This window comes from Triticum urartu, chromosome 2 (assembly GCF_003073215.2).
Source record: "Triticum urartu cultivar G1812 chromosome 2, Tu2.1, whole genome shotgun sequence".
Taxonomy (NCBI): Eukaryota; Viridiplantae; Streptophyta; class Magnoliopsida; order Poales; family Poaceae; genus Triticum; species Triticum urartu.
Genome location: NC_053023.1, coordinates 320930107 through 320938596, shown reverse-complemented (window position 1 = coordinate 320938596; position 8490 = coordinate 320930107).

The following is an 8490-nucleotide window of genomic DNA, read 5'->3' as shown; positions in this document are numbered from 1 at the left end:
CAAATCAATTTACAACAAACGACCGAAACAATAAAAATACTTTTACTGGCCTGAAAGACAACCTGCACATACCCAAAAATACACCATGTGTTGGCAAGTCTGTAAGCACGATCTTTGTTTACCAGTTTTAGCATCACATGTATATGTTATATGTTACTCTCAAGGAGAAATAGGGTAGCTTAAAACAAAGAAAGATGAACTTAGTACACAAATGTAAGAATAACATAACCATAAATTGGAAGAATAAGAATGTGGTCATAGTACAGTTGGTAGTGTGTGTATTAGCGCTGTGAAAAAACTTTTGCAATTGCAAGCTTCTTGAATATATGCATCAGACTAAAAAATCCTAGATGACAATAGTACATACTAAGCAAGATGGCTAACCTGCTTTGATTTTAATCAGACAACTCGTTGATGGACATCAGAAAAGAATACACACCGAGAACAGAATCTGCACAGAGGACAGGAAAAGCAATAGTAGAAGTATAGATCAGAGCTTCTCTTCTCAAAAAAATTAGTAACTGTATGGTCATGAACCGTGGCAGTACTGATCACTTAAAACCAAATCTCCAATTGGCAATGGTTTAAGATCAAGCACAAATTACATAAATAAACAAAATGACTTTGAGACTCAATAAAGTTACAGTGATCAAGGATTAAGGAACTGAAATGAATGATGAATTTGGTTCGATGCATATATTATTGCAAATGATAGAGGACTATAGTGCTGATAACCTGCTGATATATTGAGTTTGGGAAATACTTATATGATAACACACGCGTGTGACTCATAATTCCAACTTCGATTCGTCTCTGAAAAAACTCAAGGAAGGCGCAAGAAAACTAATTTACAGTCAAGTGCAGGATACAATAAAGAAGCATCAGAGTAGAGGAAGTCGGGTAGGAGGGATCTGGAAGAAACTGGTATGGAAAGGGGATTGGAACAGGTCGCAACCAACGACAATGACTGCAGATGTGGCTACGACGTGCGGCACCAACAGGCTATGCGTTTCAACAACAGAGACTTCAGATTCATCCCATCAATCTCACTGGCTTTCCTGGTATATGGCCAATTGGTGCCTCACTATTGACCCTCTTTGGATTGTTGTCCTCGTCTCCCTTATGTTCCCCAAGGAAGATCTGCATCCAAGTTGCGCATAAACAAAATCCACCTGTTAATCTCCCTCCTCGATCTGCGGAGAGCTCGGGTGACCGATAGTGGAATCCTCACGACCTACTCCTCCTAGCCTCTTTCTTGAACTCCTGAGACGAGACCACGGGGTCCTTGCCATAACGGCGTGGAGGTGGCTGGGCGTCAAGGTTTTCCCGCCTGGGCCTGTCCCGACCTCTAGGGGGTCGGTCAGGCTCATCGACGACTAACTCCTCATCAAACTGCGGCAGCAGACGCCTGCGTGGGTATGATTTCGGCGTGCTACAGCGCCGGTCTTCCATGACAGAGAGCACTTTGACCCACTTTTCATTTAGTGCGTCAGTGTTGGCTTGCAGCTGCTGCTGCTTGCGCTTCATGCTCCGAGCCGTGGCAATGAGGCGCCACCGGAAGCGCTCTTGTTCGGAAGGGTCCTCGGGGACTATGTAGTCCTCGGTGTCGAGGCTCTCGTCTTCCTCGGATTTCGGCATATAGTTGTCATCGGCCCCTTCAAAGAGGTCGCTGGGATCTAAGTCCTTGAGATGTCCTTCGGGTGTGCCGTTCCGCGCAGGGGAAGCTTGAGGGTCCTCCTTAGGGTTGTCGGCATTGTCGGCTGCCGTGCCGCCGTTATCGGCGGTTGCGTTATTGCCGCTAGGTTCCCCATTGTTGCCTCTTCTGCGTCTACACCGATGTCTTGGAGGGGAATTGGGGGTGTCCGCCATGTAGACATCGTAACTAGATGTAGTAGTCCACCTGCCGGTGTTTACCAGAGGCGAGGTGTCTTTGGTGGGGCCATTGGCATCTCCATCCATGTCCGTGGCCTCGCCGTAGTCTAGCACGTCGGTTAAATCATTGACCGTGGCCACTAGGTGGGTGGTGGGTGGGATGTAAATTTCCGGATTGTCGACTTTAAGTTCGACCTGATCATAAACCGAAGTCTTGCTGTCCGAGACGGACATGCTCTGGACACGGTCAAGCATCTCATTGAGGTGAGACTGCTCTTCGGGATTTATCGCTGGGTTGTAAGCGGGGCTGACACGAAGTATGCCCAGTGTATAACTTGACGCGCCGAAGGATCTAGGAGTGATTCCGGATTCTGCGCCGAGGTCAGTTCTAACTCTAACGTAATTTCAGAGGTGGGAGCTGGATCTATGTCCGAACTGGAGATCTGAAGAGGACAGGCCGAAGTAGTTACGTCAGGGGTTTCTAGTGATGCCGCGACGGAGATCGGTTCCGAAGTCGAGCCTTCGGAGCCGGGCGAGTTCTCAATTCGGCCGGGGCCCATCCTGACAGGACAAGTTCGTTGCGGGAATCCGTGGTGTACTCGAGGCCTTCGAAAGTCATGATTCGACCTGGGGCGTAGTTTTTGACAGAGGCGAGATGACCCGTCGAGTCGGCGCAAAAGATCATGCCGCCGAACACAAAAAGCTGGCCGGGGGCGTAAACGCTCCCATGGCCGTTGGCGCAGTTGATCTGCAGATGAGCCATTGATCCTTCTGGTGATCACACAGCGGAACTCCCAATGAAAGCACTAGTGTTGGTGTCAAAACCGGCAGACCTCGGGGTAGGGGGTCCCGAGTTGTGGATCTCGGACAGATGGTAACAAGAACAGAGAGACGATGTTTTATCCAAGTTCGGGTCCTCTTGATGGAGGTAAAACTTTACGTCCTGCTCTGCTCTTGTTTATATTAGTGGAGAGGTATCAAGTTGGTAGGATCAAGTACTCTACCAGGTCTAGGGCGTAGGTGGTAAGGGAAGGATGGAGGGAGACGTGGCGAGGATCGGGCGCGCCGGCGGCAGGGCGCCGTCGCGGCTAGGAGAAGGGCGGTGGCTAGGGCTGTTGGCGGCTAGGGTTCCGGCTCCTCAGGGAGCCGGGCAATAGGAGATAATATTCTTCTTATTGCTTGCCTTCAAAAAGAGTCTTACAACCTATATTTATATCCTAGATAACTTGTAGAAGAATCACCTAAGATAACTTGCCTAAGATAACTTGCCTAATCTGAAAATAAAAACTAAGATAACTTGCGGGCCTAAGCCGGCCGGCCATAACACTTCTCCCCGCCTGCACAAACAGCTCGTCCTCGAGCTGCAAGGTGGGGAAGCGCTTGCTTGAACTCTTCGAGGTAATCAACCAGCGTCAAACACCTTCTCGACATCTGGGGCGGCAAGGTCAGCGGCGACGACGTCCTCCGGAATGTAGTCTGCCACCTCCAGGTAGAAGAGTCGCGGGCAGGCGTGGCCGGGCTTGTAGGGTTCATCGCAGTTGAAGCACAACCCTTGGCGGCGACGCTCGAGTATCTCAGCTGGGGTGAGCCGGCGGAACGGGCGCCCCGCGGTCGCGGCGAGGGGTGCCGCAGAAGCCTGCACAGGCCGACCCTGCGCGGAATCCGGTCCGGGTAGCGACCCAGTAGTCTGGGACGGTGATTCCTGCTGGATGGCCACCGCGCGGCACTCGAACGCGCGGGCGTAATACATGGCCGACTGGAGATCCTGGGGTCCCCGAAGCTCCACGTCCATGCGGATATGGTCCAGTAGACCGCCCACAAATAACTTGGCGCGCTGAGTGGCGGAGATGCCCGGCGCGTGGCACGCCAGGGCCTGGAAGCGGTCGGCGTAGTCCTGCACCGTGGATGTGAAAGGTAAGCGGCCGAGGGCCGCCAGTCGGCTCCCGCGGATAGGAGGCCCAAACCGGAGGAGACAGAGCTCCCGGAAGCGCTCCCATGGTGGCATGCCGCCCTCGTCCTGCTCGAGGGCGTAGTACCAGGTCTGCGCTGCGCCTCGAAGATGATAGGACGCGAGCCAGGTGCGATCCGAAGCGAGCGTCCGCTGCCCTCGAAAGAACTGCTCGCACTGGTTGAGCCAGTTGAGGGGGTCCTCCGTGCCCTCGTAGGTGGCAAAGTCTAGTTTGGCGAAGCGAGGGGGTGTCGGCCCGCCGTGCCCGGGGGCGGCCGTAGTTGCCGCCGGCGCGTATGTTGGGTCGGGAAGCGCCGGGGCGTAGTTCGCCGAGCTGGAGGGGTGATCAAACCGCAGGGAGGGCGTCGGGTGTTCCGGCGCTGTGGAGTAGACCGGCCCCGAAGACGAGCCGGTCGCCCAAGCGGGGATCGGCGATGGTGACGGTGGAAACTGCACCTGGTGCAGGGGCCGACCCGTAGCCCTAGGCGCGGGTGGTGGTACTGTCGATGGCGGCGGCGCCTGGTGGAGCTGCACCGGCGCCTGCGGCGTGGGGGCCGGCGGTGACGCCGGAAGAAGCTGCTGGGTCTGGCCCTGCTCCGAGGCGCCGGTGCCCAGGTTAGGGCTGGGCGGGGCCGGTGGAGGACCCTGCTCCGAGGCCGCTGGAAGGTAGGGCGCGACGGAGGCCGGCGCGGCCGGCGCGGTCCAGGTGGGCCACTGCGGCCCCGTGGTGGCGAGAAGTGGCGGGGCTGCCGGTGCGATCTGCGGCGGCCACTGCGCCCAAGGCGGCGGTGCGGCCGCTGCGGCGGGGAGCGCCGGGTAGCCTCCGGTGACGGCCCCCGGTGCCGAGTACCACGGAAGCGCCTGCTGACCCGCGGCCATGGCTGGATGGAGTCCGGTGATGGCCCCCGGTGCCGAGTACCACGGAAGCGCCTGCTGACCCGCGGCCATGGAGTGGTGGGGGCGGCCCGTACGGACCTGCCAGGTAGAGGCGGATCCCTTGAACCGCGGTGACGAGGTCGTTGGGACGCCCGCCATGGCCTCCGGCGTGAACTGTTGCGGCTGCGGGGGAGGTGATGGCGGCGGCGAGTGTTGGACGGGGGCCTGTGGCTGCCCTTGGCCTGGCGTGGTGCCGGGTGCCGTTAGGACCGGCGCTGAGAGCGACGCAGTGGTGCCCGCCGAGAACGAGGCCGTGACGCCCGGCGCAGAGGCGGCGGTGGTGGAGGAGTTGGCGGGCAGCGGTGGTGGTGGCGGTGGAATTGGCGGAGACATGGTCGAAACCCGGTTACCTGATACCAAATTGGTAGGATCAAGTACTCTACCAGGTCTAGGGCGTAGGTGGTAAGGGAAGGATGGAGGGAGACGTGGCGGCAGGGCGCCGTCGCGGCTAGGAGAAGGGCGGTGGCTAGGGCTGTTGGCGGCTAGGGTTCCGGCTCCTCAGGGAGCCGGGCAATAGGAGATAATATTCTTCTTATTGCTTGCCTTCAAAAAGAGTCTTACAACCTATATTTATATCCTAGATAACTTGTAGAAGAATCAACCTAAGATAACTTGCCTAATCTGAAAATAAAAACTAAGATAACTTGCGGGCCTAAGCCGGCCGGCCATAACACAAGTACAGAGTTGATCTACCTCGAGATGGTAATATGTGGTCTAACTCTAGAGCTAGGTGAATGATATTGCGTTGATGTCCCCTCTACAGGCTAAACCCTATGGCTTATATACACGTCAGAGAGGGTATTTAGGGTTACAAGGTTGGTATCTAGGAGCAAGGCGGCAAGAGAAATCTTGGAGTATACGTCAAGTCTTCGGTGGAGGTAGTCTTGATCACGCCTCCTGCGTACGGCCTCCGAAGTCCGTCTTGACCACGAATGAGGGCCCATCGGCCCAACCCAAGGATCATGGGCCGGCTAGGTTAGCACCCCCAATCCAGGACACCGTCACTATTGTCAAGGATAAATACCAGATTCCGATTGTCGACGAGCTCGTGGATGAGCTCAACGGTGCTTTTTTGTTCACCAAGCCTGGTCTTCGTAGCAAGTATCATGTAACGCCCACGATGCGGCTATATCTCCCACGTGTCGAAGCACGACTTAGAGGCGTAACCGCATTGTAAGCAGTGTCGCAAGTGGGGTAATCTTCACATAACCCACGTAATGAATAAGGGAAAAAGATACATAGTTGGCTTACACTCGCCACGTCACACAATAGCACAAATATCATTACATTCATCCAGATACAATCAAGGTCCAACTACGGAACCAAAATAAAGATAAACCCCAAATGCAACAAAGTCCTCGATCGCCCCAACTGGGCACCACTACTGATCGTCTGGAAAGGAAATGTAGTATCGTCCTGAGTTCTCATCGAACTCCCACTTGAGCTCAGTCGAATCTCCTGGAGCGGTATCATCGGTCCCTGCATCTAGTTTTGGAAGTAATCTGTGAGTCACGGGGACTCAACAATCTCACATCCTAGCGATCAAGACTATTTAAGCTTATAGGAAGGGTAAAAGGTATGATGTGGAGCTGCAGCAAGCACTAGCATGTATGGTGGCTAACATACGCAAATGAGAGCGAGAAGAGAAGGCAAAGGCACGATCGAGCAACTGTGATCAAGAAGTGATCCTAGAACAACCAAGACTATGAGTGTTACATATCATCAAGTGCATGCACGAGCCAAGCCAAGATGTCCACCTTTCGCTCGCATCACAGCCATTACAAGTTCTTGGTGATGCCTTTTGGCCTCTCACCAACACACAAGTCACGCTCCAAGCTTTGATGAATGTTTTTCTTTGTCCTTTTCTTCAGAAATTTGTACTCGTTTCCTTTGATGATATTTTGATCTGCAGCAAGTCTTGGACAGAATACCTTCGTCATTTGTGTGTTGTCTTGCTTTTCCTCTAGCAATGTCAGTTATTCTTGAAGCATTCCAAGTGCTTCTTTGATGAGCGCAAGGTGGCCTATTTGGACCATATCATCTCAGCAAACGGCGTCGCTATGGACCTTACTGAGGTGGAAGCGGTGGAGGCATGGTCAAAATCACGAAGTGTCCGTGCCCTTCGCGGGTTCCTTGGGCTTAATGGGTATTATCACAAGTTCATCTAGGAGCACGGTGTGCTCTCAGCTCCATCGACCAAGCTCGTCAAGAAAGAAGGTTTTATGTGGTCCTCAGTGGCCAATGCGGCCTTTTGCACGCTCAAGCAGGGCCTCGCAGCAGCACCTGTGTTGCAGCTACCACACTTTGACTCTCCGTTCTTGGTGGATTGTGATGCATCTGGCACGGACTTTGAAGCCCTGGTACACCAAGGGGCATACCTCTTGCTTTCTTCAGCAGGGCGGTGGCACATGCCATGCCAAGCTAGTAGCTTGTGAGAGTAAGCTGATTGGATTGGTGAAAGTTTAGTGACGTTGGAGTCTGTACTTGTGGGGACGGAGCATCAAAATAAGAACGAACCACTGTAACCCGAAGTACTTGATTGACCAACACCTTCCCACCATTTCGCGACATTAATGGGTAAGCAAGCTGCTGGGATATGACTTCACTATGGAGTATCTACCAAGCCGTCAAAATACAGTGGCTGATGCTCTCTCCAGGCGTGAGCTAGGGCTGTCTTTGCTCTCATGTCCTCAGTTTCAATTTTTTGATGATCCGCACCAGGAAATTGACACTACTGCAGACCTTACAACACGAAGTGACTCCATTGAAGCAGGGATGGCTGCAGGGCTCGGAGCGTCACCGATGACCTCATTCTCCATAAAGGACGAGTCTACGTCACACTGACCTCACTTTGCCTTCTTGCATTCTTGGCAGATGCCCATGACTTAGGTCATGAGGGTGTTCGAAAGACACTTCCCGGTTGAGTGACAATTTTTACATCCCTCCCATGCAAGCGGTGGTGGAGGAGATTGTGCGGTGTTTTGTCGTGTGCCAACGCAACAAGACTGGGCATTTGCATCTCCATGGCCTTCTCCAACCCCTTCTGGCCCCTCAGCATGTTTGGATAGACATTTCCATGGACTTTGTGGAGGGCCCTCGGAAGGTTGGTGGTAAGTCGGTCATCTTGATTGTTGTCGACGGTTTCTCGAAATATAGCCACTTCATTGCTTTGGGACATTCATACTTTGCTAGCTCTGTTGCCAAGGCCTTCTTTGCTAACATAGTCCGTCTTCATGGATTTCTGTCGTCCATTGTCAGTGATCGCGACCCAGTATTTACCAGCGATTTTTGGACCAAGATTGTACGTCTTGCTGGCGTCAAACTACAACTCAGTTATGCATTTCACCCCCAAACTGATGGACAAACAGAAGTATGTCTGTAACCACAATACTAACAGTTGGGCCTTAGGTAGGCACATGGCTAGCTGACGGGTGCACACGGGCGTCTTCACCTCAGGATCCGTAGATGGAGGTGGGGAGGAGGGGATGGTGTCGGAGAGTTGGCCGCTTGATGGTGATATAGGCGGCAGGCCATGTAGGACCCACAGGCAGACATGGGAGGGAGTGAGGGGAAAGAGGAGAGGGGCAGTGGGGGCCGGAACGGATGAAGAAACAGCTCCTAAGAGCCCGTGAGATCAGGTGGTTTGCAAGAGGAGAGGGGAGATCGTGGGTGGGCGTCACCGCGAGGAGGGTATCAGTGGTGATGGCGGAGATGGAGGCATGGGATGTGTGTGC